This window comes from Lathyrus oleraceus, chromosome 2 (assembly GCF_024323335.1).
Source record: "Lathyrus oleraceus cultivar Zhongwan6 chromosome 2, CAAS_Psat_ZW6_1.0, whole genome shotgun sequence".
NCBI lineage: Eukaryota > Viridiplantae > Streptophyta > Magnoliopsida > Fabales > Fabaceae > Lathyrus > Lathyrus oleraceus.
The window spans coordinates 440,374,029-440,391,282 of NC_066580.1; positions in this window are offsets into that span (position 1 = coordinate 440,374,029).

Sequence of the window (17,254 nt, forward strand, 5' to 3'; positions counted from 1 at the left end):
GGAGAAGACTCACAGAATAGTGGGGGATAGACTGCATACCCCTACCTTCCACCAATTGCCTTATTTAAAGGACTTTCACCTGCTTGGCACGAAAAATAAACAACCACAATCATTGCCTCTTAAGGAGGACTTCAGACATTTGCCCGGTCAAATAACAGACCGGGTCTCCAGACTACATGAAGTTAGGAAGTTATACCTCAATGCAAGTTGCTTAAGCAAAGCAAAGCAAAAGTTCACAAGGAACTGAGCAACTAAAAGTACCTGGAAACAGTCAAACACAGTTAGTACTTAGACAGACAAAAATAAACAGCAAGTATTAATCAGTCAGACTATACAAACTAATGCACAACAAAGGCAAGCTATGAGCTCAAGCCCAAACTTCACAACCTACAAAACAAAGTTGTGTTAGTGTACAAACATCAAACAACATCAATTGAATTGACTTGGATCATTCTCCATTCACATTGCACCTTTTCATCCTGAAATTTCAATCAAATGTTAGCAACTAGACCACTAGGCCAAGCCTAGGGTCCAAAGGCAAGAAAAATTCCTAAACAGCAAGGGATATCCAACCAAACTCAAATTAATGTCAAACAAGAGCCAACACAACTAGTCCCGTGTCCATATCATTCATCATGTTCATTTTATGCACAAAACAAATCAAACTAGTTCAAATGGAACACCAAACATCCAAACAGAACTATTGCATTCAATTCCATATCAAAACAGTTCCAAAAATCCCCAAATAAATTATACCTAAACAGCACATGTTCAAGGTCTAGCATGTCAAATTTTAGCTTAATTGGACAAATGGAACCATGTCAATGAAAATCAACAAAAACAGACACAATTATATGCTCCAAATCACAACATCAACACATGCAGCCACTTCAAAAATTCATAAATCCATGAAGACAAATAAAGAAATGGATGAGACCAAAACAGGGATGTCATACAATGTGTCTATAACATTCCTACCAAATTTCATGATCATTCAATACCATATGAGCATTTCACAAAAGATCTACCAACATATGTCACATGAGCTTGCACATTTGACCAACAGAGATGAAAAATAGCAATCAATTTGAAAATGCCACATAAAATTCCACAAAAATTCACATAGCATCTTAACATGTTAATGAACCATCATGCAAAATTTCACATCATTCTAACAAGCCTAGGTCATTCAAATAAATCCAGCAAATTGACATAATGAGGTGTGACACCAATTGTCACACCTAAGTTCCAAAATTCATAACTCAATCACCAGGAATCAAAAATTCACAAAATGTACATGTAAATCATCATCAACCAGTCTACAATTACCACAAAAATTTTCAAGAATTTATTTTAGAATATGAGAATTTCCCAATCAAAATGGTAGAATGTATCAAATATAGCACATGTGAAACAAACCTAAGTCAAACACAAATATTACCATGCACAACTTCAACCAATAGGTCAAAAAAATTCTACAGTCAACAAGGAAGTCAACCTAAAAATCCCTATATTTTTCTGATTTTTTATGAATTTTTTATGAATTTTCTAAAGTGTTTATGAATTTTTTAGAATTTTTTAGAATTAATATAATTTAAATGAATTATTCAGTGGCAGTATTGGTAATTATGGAAATACGGGGGCGGTAAACGCCTTATTTGAAAATTCAAACCAAATTTCAGATCAAACAGCTTAATCTTCATCGTTCCATTCCAGAAATTGCCAGAAAAAGCAAAAACACGATGATCCATGAACTTCCACCAAAATGAGCAAATGAATAACCGCTGGACTCGTCTTCTAACCTAGAGTACGAATATCAACCTAGTTTAACCTAACTGTTCCTCTATCTCCTGAATCGATCATGTTAGGGTTTGGTTACAAAACTTCCAATCCAGATTTCGTAACCTACGACTATCCATTTCTAAAACTACAAGCATCACCATGACCTACATGAAACGCACTACAAAACGCATATGACCAGTTGAAGAATCGTGTTACTCGAATACTAACCTCAATTCGAAGGCAGTTGCGATTCGTGGAGTTTCGACGCTCGATTCCTTGAAACAGATGGCCTAGAAGCTACAAGAAGTTGCATACAAAGCTCAGGTTCGAGAGAGATTGCTTCTACTGCGCCAAATCGTGATTCACCATTGATGGAGCAAGTTTGTACAACTGCGAATCAGAGCTCCTTTCCTTCCAATCTTCACAAACAGTTGGAGATGATGATGAGAGGAGTTTGCAGCAAAGAGAATTTCGAAAATTGATCAAGAAATGAGAGAGTTCTTGTCAATTTTTGGTTTTTGTGTTCTTGAGAATTTGAGAGAATTTCAAGAATTTGAGATCTGATTTTGGGAAATGTGTTTTTCTCTTATGATTATTGGATGATTAGGTTTATATATGAATGCTTAATCCAAGCTTAATCATGTTTATTAACCAACTTGCATTTGATTAGTGAAAGTGTCATTTTCAAGTAAGGGCAAAATGGTATTTTCCAAAGCCAGCTCATTGCCACCTCATGGACAGCTCACACACTCTCAAAATGACATGTGTGAGCTGTTGCAACTTGTTTCACTCCCATTGGATGAATATTTTGGAAATTCCACATGTGATAGCACTTTGTCCAATTTTGCAATTTCATTTTACAAGCCAAATTCCAAATCATGAAACCTAGCCATGTTATGATGATTCTAACAAGTTTCAAATACCATTTATGAGGTGTAGCAAAAATCCCCACTCAAAAATTCCAATTATTTCACAAGTTGGACAATTTTGCCCTTGGTCCATTTAACTGTCCAGTTGAAATTTGACTTTTTGCATTGGCCACTTTTGAGAAAATCCAATTATGCACCATGAAAGTACATGTCAAATGGAGTTTGTGCATATAAAGAACTTCCAATTTGGACAATCCATGTGGAAGTTATGGCCTCCTGATTATGGGTCATTTTTGAAATTCACTGAGCCATAATTTTCCAACCATACATGGGATTTTCAAGTTCTTAGACTTTTTGGAAAGGTGAGAACAAGATCTACAAATTTCATGTTGAACAATTTTTCATTTGAAGCTTCCTTGGACACGTGGCTTTGAGGTCAAAAACTTTCCATTTTTGGAAACTTCAATTACAAGTCACTTTCTATTTTTGGCAGTTTTTGTCCTGACTTGATTTTCTCCATTCTTAAGCTTTGAGATGTCAAATAACACTTGTTCCAACATGAATGAAGTGTATCTAATTCATTTCCACCTCCAAATCCATCAGATCATGTACAGTTGACCACAATTGACTTTTTCAACTGATAGATGAATTTGGCCATGCACTGATCCAACTGAGCACCAATCTCCTGATGAAATGGCCCAAGGATGAAACCCTAGCCTCAATAAGCTCAAAATAACCATATTATGAACCCCATAACCATCATAGACCCCATCTCCTGATCATGCCCTGATTGGCCCAATGCAACTGATTAGGATTGACTAGTGGTCAAAACCCTAATCTCAAGGAATCTGCCTCCAATCACTTGATGACATCCAACCCTGATGATGATGATGTATCATTGCAATCAAGATGAAGACCAATATCCTTTGAGAATCACAAAACCCTAATTCCAGCCCAATCCTCAGATGGCCAATGATCAGTCAATAAACCCTAGGCTTGCACTTTGACTTCCTCATCTTCTGATCAAGACTTGGGAGTATGGCTTGCACAATGTAACCACATGATATGCAATATGCAATGCCTAATGACCTAAAATGATATGCAATATGTTAATGCTAGTCCCAAGAGAAGAGGGCAAATTTTGAGGTGTTACAGCTGCCCCTATTCAATCCACTGTGAACCTGTCGATACGAATAGCCTCGGCTTTCGGATGATCAGGATGAAGAGTGATTGAATACCAAGAACAGACGAACAATTTGCACTCTGATGGGATGATAATTAACAACGCCTGTCAGCATCGGCGAAGAAACAAACTCGAAACAAATATCCGTCTGGTACGGAAGGAGAGTCGGCCTGATCACCGAAACAAAACGTCGACCTGGATACCAAAATAAATGGTAACACAGGGATAACCATGGCTTGACCACCACATCAGCTGGGGATTATTATATCTCTTCTTTTTATGCTTTTCTTGAACCCCGAATTTTTTCTTTCGCGCAAATGACCCCAGATCACTGCATATGAACCCCGAAATCTTCTTTCCTTGTGATAACTCCGCTAGCAATCGTCGGAAATAACACCAATCACCACTCTGATGGCGACATATCAGAGGGTGCATCTTCAACCAGACACTGACTGATGACCGGGAAGAAACTCGATGTTTACTGGACATCGAACGATGATGTTCTACAGGACACCAAAGAAAACTCGACCAAACATTAAACAATGACTGGGAGAAAACTCGATGTTTACAGGCATCGGACAATGATGTGGACAGGCATCAAACAATGATGTTTACAGGCATCAAAGAAAACTCGACCAAACATTAAACAATGACTGGGAGAAAACTCGATGTTTATAGGCATCAGACAATGATGTTGACAGGACATCTAACAATGATGTTTACAGGCATCAAACAATGATGTGGACAGGCATCAAATAAGGATGTTTACAGGCATCAAACAATGATGTTGACAGGACATCTAACAATGATGTTTACAGGCATCAAACAATGATGTGGACAGGCATCAAATAAGGATGTTTACAGGCATCAAACAATGATGTTGACAGGCATCAAATAAGGATGTTTACAGGCATCAAACAATGATGCGGACAGGCATCAAATAAGGATGTTTACAAGCATCAAACAATGATGTTGACAGGACATCTAACAATGATGTTTACAGGCATCAAACAATGATGGGGACAGGCATCAAATAAGGATCGACCAGACATTAAACAATGACTGGGAAATACCTTGACGTTGACTGGACATCGAATGATGATGTTGACTGACACCAAAGAAAGCTCGACCAGGCACTTACTGATGACTGGGAAATACTGCTGCTTCAAACTCACAATGCTGAACTCCTCGGAGTATCGTCTTCATTGTCCGGCAAAACCAATCCTCAAGCGGTAACCACGGCTCGAATCGCGCTGATCGCGTAACATTCTCCAATCTTCATTCCCATCTCGGCCCGACGGAAAAGCTTCCTCCAGTATCGCACTACTGGGGTACATCTCTGATCCAATCATGAGGCTAAACTCTTCGGAGTAACACCTTCACTGTCTGACACAACCACTTCTCAAACGGTAACCACGGCTTGAGACTAGCTCTATGCTTGCAACAATGATGCATGATCTTTTTCTGCGTAATGCTCCATAATTATGGAAATGCTACGCGATTTATTATTTTTTCTATGCAACATGCTATGCTATTTTTCATGATGAATGCATAAAAAATATCCCCCTCAAGGGACTCTTCTGAAGAATACGAGGCACTCTGCTGAGGAACTCGTCACTGCTCCGATTCCACCCTGCTGGGGAATCACTGTTGCTGGGGATAAGGCAACCCTTGCTGGGGAAGAACCTCCTTTGCACCCAATCCACTCAAGAAACTGCTGGGGATAAGCACCACCAACACTCTGTAGGGATACACCAATCTTGACTTGCTAGGGATATCAATCCTGACTCCGCTTCGGGAAAACCCTCACAGATACCTGCTGACTTCACTGGGGAAATGTTCACAGATACTCCGCTGGGGAAAATAGCAATCTCCAGACTCAACTGGGGATGCATCACTCTATCACCTGCTGGAGATATATTTCATTGAAACCCGCTCCACTCGGGGATAACAACCTTCAAACCTGGCCGCCGAGGAAACACCCTCGTAAACCCGCCGGGGACAACCATCCTGACTCGGCTAGAGAAGCCCACAGACCTGGGATCTGCTGGAGAGCTAGTCCTACGATTCTGCTTGGGGACTTAGCTGGGAAACGAGAATAATTGGCATAGAACACCCGTCGACCCATCGAACCACAGTATCTACCTCCAAATCTCGCATCAGCCTTCCACTTTTGAGAATTCCCAGACTCGTCTGGACCTTTTCTGCTCCATCATCTTGTATTCCCAATCGCTCCACGCTCGACGAGACGTACTCCTGGGAATTATATAGAAATTTCAATCTTCCGACTTTGAAGAGTCTTCTTGATTAATTTCAAAGGTCGTCGGACGTCTCGACGTCTCTCATCTTTTCTTCATGCACTCGTCCCTGATCGGACTCTGCGGGGAATTTCAACAGACTTTCAAATCTTCCGACTTTGAAGAGTCTTCTTGATTATCATCAAGGATCGTCGTACGTCTCAACGTCTTCGTCATTCTCATTCCTTCGTCCCTGAGCGAACTCTCTGGGGATCTGTTACAAAGCTTCCACACCACAACCTGCAAGTGAGTGAAAATATCCAACAGTACCTGCAAAACAGACCGTCAGATAAAACCGTGCCCCAGGCGTGTCAAGATTTCAACACTTGGGTCACTCAACCTTCCAAATAAGATTTCAAGCTTTCAATCTTATAAACATGCATTGGAAGGGACCTGTATGTCTTAAAAATGCAATAATTCTTTATCAAAATAATCGGATGTTTTTGCAATCAAAGCGGTAATGAAAGACAAAAACAAAATTACTTGACTGAATATGCATTTTATTGATTGGAAAAAGTGTGTGGCTCAAATTGAGCAATACAAAGGAAGCAATTCCTGAAAAGAGGTAATTGCGCACAAAAGGAAAAATCTATCCTAATGGCAATGTGAAACCCGTGATCTCATCGAGTTCCAACCCGGTTACACCCCATATGTCCTCAGACTCTCCATGCATTCTGCCTTCTGAACAAGACGATTCCAACTGATCCCCACCGGGTATTATCCGTGATGCTTTAACCGAAGCGCGAACGATCATGCTGGACGCAGCTGTTCGTTTCAATCCCTCTTTTGCCTGGACCGCCCTTTCGGGTTTTCAGCCCACCGGGATACCCATTTTTGCCCAAGTCGCCTTTTCAGGTTTTCGACTTGCCGGGTGTACATTTTTCCTTTTTTATCCCTAATTTTTGCCCGAACCTTTTTTCTGTTTTTGGTTCGCCGGGATGCCCATTTTTGCCTGGACTATTTTATTCTTTTCGTCCAGCGGGTCAATTACACGAAGTATTTTTTAACTGCGTCCGCATTCACAGGGGATGGAAAATCCTCGCCATCCATGGTCGTCAACAACAAGGCTCCGCCAGAGAAAACCTTCTTGACCACGAATGGACCTTCATAATTGGGTGTCCATTTGCCCCTTCTATCGTTTTGAGGAGGAAGGATCCTTTTCAGCACTATATCACCTACGTGATATACCCAAGGTCACACCTTCTTGTCAAAAGCACGCTTCATCCGCTGCTGGTACAATTGCCCATGACAGATGGCGGCTAGCCTCTTTTCCTCTATCAGGCTTAACTCTTCATACCGGGTCCTTACCCATTCAGCCTCTTGCAACTTCACGTCCATCAGGACTCTCAAAGAGGGAATCTGAACCTCAACAGGTAACACGGCTTCCATCCCATATACCAATGAGAAAGGAGTTGCCCCAGTAGACACACCGAAGATTAATACCCAGGATACCAGTTTCCTACTCAATCACCATCGTTGGCGCGTTCAAATGCTATCCGGGCGACGAAGAAAGAATGTGGGATCCTGTTGGCGTAACCATAGCAGCACTAACTCCTTCACATCAACCCCATCAGACATCAGAATCCGTTCGGATTTGGGGTCAGGCCCCTCCTCCGGGATCGGTCACTCTCAATCCTTCGATTTGAGCACCTCGAGATGTCCTCATCAGGGAACTTCAAACTTCATCGGTTGATAACCCTCAATGGGTTGCGGAGCGACGTAATCAGACAGTACACCCCTTGATCTCCTTCTGAGAGTGTCACAACTCAATCAACATTCTTTTGCTCTTTCCGCAACCCGTTCGGTCAACGCTGGCTCCCCATGTACATACCTGATCGGATCCGTCTTGGAAATCCACAAAGTGGTATGAACCAGCATATACTGTCTCAGTCGGCGAGCAGCCTATGCCAAAGTACATCAAGTTTTCTCGAACAGTGAATGTACTGTTTCACAGTCGGTAAACTTTTTGCCAAGGTAAATTGCATGCTCTTTTCGACAAGACGCGTCATGCTGACCCAATACACCTCGTAGACCCCTCGAAGGCTGTCAAGTACAGATTAACAGTCTCTCTCCATAGGGAGGCATCCGAATCGGAGGTTCCTGCAATTTATTCTTTTATTTTTCAATGCCCCTCGGCAATCATTATTTCACCTGACCGTTTGATCTTTTTTTTTCAACATCTTGAATATAGGTTCGCACGTGGCTGTTAGATGAGATGTGAACCATGACAGATAGTCCAATCTTTCTAAGAAGCCACGAACCTCTTTTTCCTTCTCTTTCGGTTCAGGCATTTCTCGTTTTTTTTTTTTTTTTTTTTTTTAGCAGGATCAACCTCGATTCCTCTCTTATAATGAACCCCAACAGCTTACCGGCCCGCACTCTGATAGTGCACTTACTCGAATTCAACCTCAGTTTGAATTATCTCAACCAGATGCCCCTCTTCTGTTTGGGACTTTGCTATCATGTCATCAACATAGCATTCAATTTCATGATGAATCATATCATGAAACAAAGTCACCATGGCTCTCTGATAAGTAGCACTGGCGTTCTGCTTCTTTTGAGGACAATCTTCTCTCCATGGTAGCTTGTGCTCAACAACGCCGGTATCCATCCCTGGCGTACCCTGACATGACCAGGCAAAGGTATTCACATGTTCCTTTAACAAGGCTACCATTCTGCTCTCGATTCGCCTCTGAAGCGGCCTCATTTTCCGATTTCCTTCCTGACCTCGACGGTGCTTGGAATAACAACCTCAATCCGCTCCTCATGCGGCCGAATCACCTTCTCCTCTGGTTTTAACATCTTGGTTAATTCCAGCAGATCACAGTCTTCTTTGTCTTCCTCTTCAGCCTGATTGCTCGGATTGTCGAAGTCATATGAGGGGTAACCAAATTGTTATCAACGAGATCCGGAGAATTATTTTTGAATTCGGGACGAGACAAATCAAAAATATGAAAAATGAAAATAAACATTGCCATTTTTATTTGTTTTTTTTTTTAAACTGCAAAAATAAATGAAAAACAGGGAACACCGCTTTTTGACTGAAAAACATCCATTTATTAATGATGCAGAAAATGCAAATTTAAACATGAGGTGGCCCTTACAATGGACCATTACGTGTCGGGCAACACATATGGCTTCCATGCAGATAAAACTGAAAACAAGAAATTATTACTCTTCCGGACGAGTGTCAGTGCTGATCTTTTAAGCCTTCCAGCTTCCTGGTACGCACGATTCTATCCACGATTCCAATTCGCGGTCACTGTCACTCTCTTCACCCACTGCACAGGTGTGACCTGAATCTAGCATTCCGACACTGACAAAGGTGAACGACGGACGACGTCCTCTATTCTGCTCAGACGAGTCTTGACCTGGACGATAACCAATCCCAAACATATCCGCCTTTACCACAATGCCTATGATCTGTCCCCAGCCTGGGATCCCTCCATTTCTCACCACTTCCACCGCCTGTTTGTAAGAAGAAATGGACGGTTTTTTCTCTTTTCCAACGCCAATGTCATTTTCCACCTTGACGGTTTCAGCTGCCAGACTGAGTGCTTTACACCTCACCTCGTCCATTTCTACTTTCATCCTTCTCTGGACCAATTCCCCAATTACTACATACTCTTTTGTAGCGATGGCTGCACAACAATCATCAACACGAGGGAAAGCTCCGCTCTTTGTCGGACGTTTTGGGACCACAGACATTGGCATTCTCAACTGATCATTCTCAGTCACCTCTATCCCTTTCTTGTCCTTCGACACCATTTTCACTTTTACAGGACCATGTTTTGACACGGGGTTAGCACTATCATCTGCCATCGGTGCAAAGCTGATTGCCTTAGAATCCACCAAGTCCTGGACCACATGCTTAAAAGCTTTGCAATCCTCAACATGATGTCCGGGTGCCCCAGCATGGAACTCGCACCTGACATTCTCATCATAACTGGCAACCCTCTGATTCGGTTTCCCTGGAACTAATATCCTTGGCTGCACCAACCCAAGATCCTTCAACTTTTTAAACAGAGAGGCGTAAGTCACGGGCGGCTTATTGAAATGACGATCTGTCATCCTCTTTCTCAATTGGCCCACAGCTCTTTGTGTCCTCTGTTGAGGTGACTGTTGCCGCTGGGGTGCAGATGAGTTACCAACAGGAATGGTTACGGTGGCAGCATAAGGGTGGTAACGATCCTTACCGCATTCTCTTTTAGTCTGCGCACCACCTGATTCAACCTTCTTCTTGGGCTGACCACGGTCAAGGGATTTCTTCACCACAGAGCCAGAGGGATTTGTTACTTCGGATGTCGGAACTTTTCCCTGAACTTTCTCCTTGATCATCCAGCCCTCAATCCTTTCTAATCTCTCGGCCATGGCTTTCTGCCCCAAGGCAAGCCCTTGCACAACACTGAACAAATCCCTCACCATCTCTTTCAGCTCGAGGATATCGGCGTTGGGCGGATTCATCCTTCCTGCGTCGATCAAAACAGGTTAGAAACTGACACCTGCAAAACAAAAAACAAGTTATTATGCATGAATGCAATGTCCATCCACATGAGGGACACTTCGTCTCTTGATCCTGGCATCATCGAGACAAATAATAATCCAGCAGCAAGATTCTTATATTCAGCATTCAATTTCATCGTGCAGATCGAAGATATGATTTAGCATGATACCTCCAACCATGTGTGTGCTTGTGCGAGTGCATACGGTAAAGCAAATAAAGCTTGAAGATCAATCACTGACTGAAAAATAACTATCACATAGCCAAAAGTGCACAAACAGTGCCATAGTCATACATCAAATCAGATAAAATCAGATACAATCCTCCAGAATCAGGGAAAGAAATACAAGCAAGTGAATTCCGTCAACAGGCCTGACGGTAATCCACACAAATGAAAGATCTAACTGGATGAGGGTCCCACAGATGGCCCTATCTCATCTTCCATCCTTGCGAACTCTACGGCGAACCTGAGCTCTGTGTTCTCCTGCTGCAATCTCCCGACTTCTTTCTGATGAATCTTCATTTGCCTGAAGTAGTGATCTCTCTCAGCCATGTAGTGATCTCTCTCAGCCCTGATCTTTGCTTTCTCCGCTTCCCACTCTGCAGCCAGACTCGAGCTCTAGCATCCCTCTGATCTCGGACAAGGACTTGCCTCCTCTTCTCATCCTCAATGACCTGTGACGCTCTGAACAGCTTCTCCTTGTTGATGTCGTGCTCCCTGTTGGATGATGCTAAAGCTTGGCTGATCTTCCCATAGTAGGCCGTATCCATCTCAAAGCGTTTGGCTTCCAAGGCATGTCGCTTGTCTTGACCTTCCATCTTCACTTTGATCTCTTGATTAGCTGCCTGAAACCGAGCAACACTTCTCTCCAACTCAACTTTCTCTGCAAGTAGCTGATCTCTGGCCCTCTTCATCTCAAGGAATTCTTCCATACTGACAGAAGAACTTGGTCCCTCGATCCTAGGACACACAGGATCACCTCCAGGAAATGGTAAATGTGTAACCTCAATTCTTTTCCGCAACCAATCTTCGAATAGTGGAAAATACCGACTGTTGACTTTACCATAAGGGACCTTACCCTTCCTCTGGATATTTCGCCACTCATCCAGTACCTGCCTCAGCTTGGTCTGGTTACCATCGATCGGGAAATAGAGGGACTCCTGAATCTCTCGCCCGAGAGGAGGACCCTCTACAGCAAACCCCATCTGTCTCCTGAGAATCGTCGGGTTGTAATTAATGCAACCCTGAACTCCCACCAAAGGCACATTAGGTAAACTCCCACAACTGCATATAAAGTCTCGACCAGCCAAACCATTATGAGTCCAAGCAATATCATCAGCCCGCAGACCCATCAACCTGAAGGACCACTTGACCGAAGGATCAATCTGAGCAAAGGCACCTCGAGAAGGCAAATACCCCATGAACCACTTAAAGAGCAACTGAGAACAGCATCTGATCAAACCACCACGTCTCTTCTCATTCCTGTTATGCACTGAGTAGTAAACATCTCCGATCAGAGTGGGAATAGGGTTTCTCTGTATAAACAATCTGATAGCATTATGGTCCACAAAATTCTTCTGATTAGGAAACAGAACAATCCCATAAATGCTCACAGCAATCAGAGCACAAACCGTCTTCCAGTTACCCATAGCAGCATGTTCCTTGGCATTAGCCTCCAAGAAACTCAAATGAAACCCGGGTAGCTTCCCCTTTTCCTTCAATCCTTCCTTGACCATTTCCGGACTCAAATAAAGAGCACGTGAAATTCCAAGGACATCTGGCTCTGCTCTGGTGACATGAAAAGGAATCTGATCTCGGATCTGAATACCCAGGATGCTAACATAATCCTCCATCAGAGATCCCAACAGATAGTCTGGAAACACAAAGCACCTCAGCCCCGGGTCATAGAACTGGAGAAGAGTATGAATGGCACTCCTATCACTGTCAGTGAGTCTGAACACTATCTTCAGGATACTACCGTATGACTCTCTGAACATCCCCACATGGTCGGGTGTAATCAATGTTATCATCTCCTTCAGCACACCAATCTCTGGATCGCAGAAACTGTAGGCAATGTTGTCTTTCAGACCGGTCCTCATCTCTGAGCAAAGAAAGTCTCTCAACCAGGATATCAATAAAAAATGTCCCTGCATATGGATAAACATGTGTTAGATGCAATTAATGCAAGATGTAATGATGCTGATGAATGAATGCAATGCGTTGCCATCCTCCAAGCCATCTGATAATCTGCACTGAATCTGATATCTGGACTGATCATGACCGTCTGAAGGAGTAAGTAACCACCAATCTGACCCACGGGTTCCGAAATAAACGGAAGACAGATACATCATCATCATCATCAATCTCTGAGCAGACATTCACAACCCTCTGAATCGGCCCGGGGAATCCTGAAATAAACGGATCCCCACTGATAAACATCTCGGCCCAGGGAATCCTGCAATAAACGGATCCCCACTGATAAATCACGGACAGCAATCCGGCGTCACGGCAATAAATGACCATAAATCCGACTTATAAATATGTCTCTGAATCGCTGATCAAAAAGTCACCATTTGAGTCACCATCTGAACATGCATCTGAAAGAATCACCCCTCCCCTCACTGGTAAATTCTAAACAGGTCATCCTAAGGCGGATAATAGTCTCGACAATCGGGCGGAGATACTCAATGGGTTTGCCCTTTCGGGTGTGCCATTGTAGCTCCCTTAAGATCGTCTAAACCAAAGATCCGGGAAAGATCGGTCACCAGAGTCAACAACTCAAATGAAGTGACTCAAACAAAGCGGAATATCCACAGAGAAGAGCACTATCAAATGAGCCTCGTCCGGCTTGTGGTACATCATGCTGCCAGGCACATGTTGACTTAACATGAAAGAGGCGACATGAGACCACACTAATCCTAGGTGTATACTCGGGCCTGGGTTTTAGCCCCACTCAGAACACCCACCCCACACAGAGGAACCACCTGCAAAGAGGACGGCAACAACATGATAGTATGATGCATGCAAACATTAATGCAAATATATACAATGGTTAGAATAATAAATGCAATAAATAACACAACAAGCAACCTAAACTAATCCTAGAACGCTAGGAAGGACTCGCTTAGGGACGATGGACCAGTGTTATACGGTGAACTGGACTTTTTTGTGGTTTTAATCGCAATGTCGCGGTTAGCAAGAGTCGCCACCGACTTTTCTTTTATCCAATAAGGAAAGGTGGAAAAGAACAGGAAAGACCTTAATTTAGATTTTGGGTTCGGGAGGTACGTTATACAAAGGGAAGGTGTTAGCACCCTTTGTATCCATGGTTATCCATGGGCTCTTAATTGCTCGATCACTTATATTATTTTTGTCTGAAAAAAAAAGTGTTTGTGAATTGTTTGGAAAATTGTTTTTGGAAAGCGAATTTAACTTTGTAATGATTCTTGTATGAATATATACAAAGTAGTTATCTCGTTTAGTTTTGGAAATTGTTTAGAAAAATATAACTCGGTAATGATTCTAGTATGAATATATACCAAGTGGTGATCTTCTAAAGATATTTTGAAAGGTGTGAGGTGTGAAAATTGTTTTTAGATTGTGAGCCAACAATTAAGAGTTATACCGACCCAAGGTCTTTATGAGCATTTCCTATCCTTATGAGGGTAAAACTGTCCTTATTATTGAGAAATAAGTAGTTTTATCCTTTGGATGTTTAAGGGTCATCGTAGGGTCATCGATAGGTCATTGAAGGCAACAGTTACGAGGATATCTTAGCATTCGAAGGGACTATCATCTTTTAACCGTAGGCAACATCGGAGGGTCATCGAGGGACAAAGTTGTATATTCGAAGGCAACATCCGAGGGACTATAATTTATTTTATGATGATTTAACCGAAGGGTCTTTGCTAAGGGTATCCCCACGTTCGCGGGACATGACCGTAATATCGTAATCGTAAGGCAACAAAGAGAGGTCCAAGATCACTTATTCAAAGGCAAAGTTTTACAATTAATTATATAATTAGGATGAAACTCCACATTAAAATTATTAAAAATAATATATTAAAAAATTAATACATTAGAAATTAATACATTAAAAATTAATTTAGGGTGAAACTCCACAAGGGTATCCCACAAATAAAGTGGAATACCTAGCCAATAACCTTTTCCTGGGATATGTGAACCTTTACGAAACTCAAAAAAAAGAAACATGTCAGAACACCAAATCAGGGTGCAATCGAAGATTACACCGGAGAAATATCACAACAATAAATAGGATAGGATGAATAATGCATGGCTATGATAAAACATAAAAAAAAAACAGAATAGAAAAGTCAGCTACTGTCTCGTTCGCCTCTGCCTCGCCTAGCGAAGGCCAGGCGAATACTCGCCCCAGGCTCGCCTAGCGAGGTGCTAGCGAGCGGCCACGGATTTTGAATTTGAAAACAGCCCCATGTTAGGAACTTTGAATTTTATGGCATTTTATCACAGGAATAACATGGTCAAACATTCAGGGTATTCAGGCATATTTAAATTCCCATACGAAAGCAAATTATATATCAACATTTAATCATGATGCATTATATATGTAGATATGGCCAATTGAAAGTATAAACAATAGAGATACGCAAACCTGTTTGCCAATTCAAGGTTGAAGGGATTGACCACTTGTAGTATCGGAATAAGTTAGGCAGCGGGAATTGGACGGCGATGGCTTCGGTGCAGATGGGCTGCCTTCAGGGTTTCTTTACTCTGAATTCTCCGGGTAGGCAGGGTTCCTATGCCAAAGTTTCTATCCGTCCTTCTCTGTTCTCTCTCTTTCTTTTTCCTCAAGGTTTTGTTCCAAGGAAACCTCAGAGTGTTTTGCTTCTCTTCCTTCTTTCTCCAGTGAATCTCCCAGTGTAAACTCCAAGTGTCTCCCACTGTCACTCCCCCTACTGAAACTTCAGTATTTATAGACTAATTTCGTGGGTAATGGGCTTGGAATGAGGGAGACCCAAGTCCAAAATAATTTGTTATATTTTATTTATTTATTTATTTTAATTATTTAATTAATTAATTAATTAATTAAAAAAATTTTTTTTTTTTTTTTTTCGTTTTTTTTTTTAGGAAAAATGATGGGTAATTTTTGGGGTATGACAGCTGCCCCTGTTCAATATTCTTGAACCGAGAGAGTTAGGATGGCGTGTATGCCATTCGTGGTCTGGAGGTGGAAGATTATTGAACACTAGAATGCCCCAAAAATTTGCACTTGAGAATCGACAGTTGGTCTTGATGGAGATGGGCTTAAAGATGCCATCCGGGAGGTTTGATGACGAAAGCTTCAGATCGCGCCGTATATTAGGCCAATTTGAAGACATGGGTGCCACACTGGGTCGTACGTTAGACCGTATAATGAGTCATCCATTAGGCTGCCGACTTCGCTGGGGAGTCGGAGTGTGTCATATGCTGTTGGGGATAAAGGATCAGAATGGACCATACGCTAGATCGTATCTGAGTTGCAGAATGAGCCGTACGTTAGGCTGAATCTGATGATGAAAGCGGTAGTCGTACGTTAGACTACACTTCAGAAATGTACCGTATGTTAGGTAGCATCTGAGGGGATGGACATCCGAACGGGTCGTACGTTAGACCGTCGCAGAATGAGTCGTCTGTTAGGCCGCATCTGATGATGAAAGCGGTAGTCGTACGCCAGACTACACTTCAGAAATGTACTGTATGTTAGGTAGCATCTGAGGGTTGTAAGATCCAAACGGGTCGTACGTTAGACCGCGTTGGGGTTGTTTGAAGTTCAGAATGGATCGTACGTTAGATCGTATCCGAGTTGTAGAATGAGCCGTCCGTTAGGCTGCATATGAAAAAGAAAGTAGTCGTACGCTAGACTACACCCCTGAATGTACCGTACGCTAGGCAGCATCTGAGGATTTGAAGGTCCAAATGGGTCGTACGTTAGACCGCATTGGAGTTGCTGAAGAAGTCATATGTTGGGCTGAATCAGAATGAACCGTACGTTAGGCTGTATCTGATAACCTGTATATGTTGTACTTGCAATAAATGTCTGGGATGGGCTTAGAGATGCCATCGTTAGGAGGATATCAAAGTGTTGTCAGAATGAATGTTCCCATGAACTGTATTTGAAATATGTATCTGAATCTTGAATGTGATTGATAAAGGTGTCTGTCTGAATGAACCTTTTATTTTGACTATATCAGGAGGATAAATAACCTGCAAAGAAAAAGTTAGCTTCATGCTATGTCATGATGCATGAGATGTTTCGTGTTATGCTAAAATAAATGTGAATGTTGTATGCATGCGTATGCTGTGAAATGATGTAATGAATGAGTTATGCGTATGAGAAGTTCTGCTTGGGGACTCTACTGGGGAAAATAAATCCCCATCTACTGATTGGAGATATTTGTGTCGATGACCCTTTCTCGGCTGGGGATGCTTGATTTCTGTCTGATGGTGGAAATATTCAACAGAGCCTGGCTGGGGATGGATGAGATGATCAATCTGTCTGGTGACGCCGACCTCTGTTGGGGAGTAACTGGCTGTGCCTGGGGATACTGCCATTTTCTGAGGAAAAAAAAACAGGCTTGCTGGGGAAGAGAATTGGTAGCG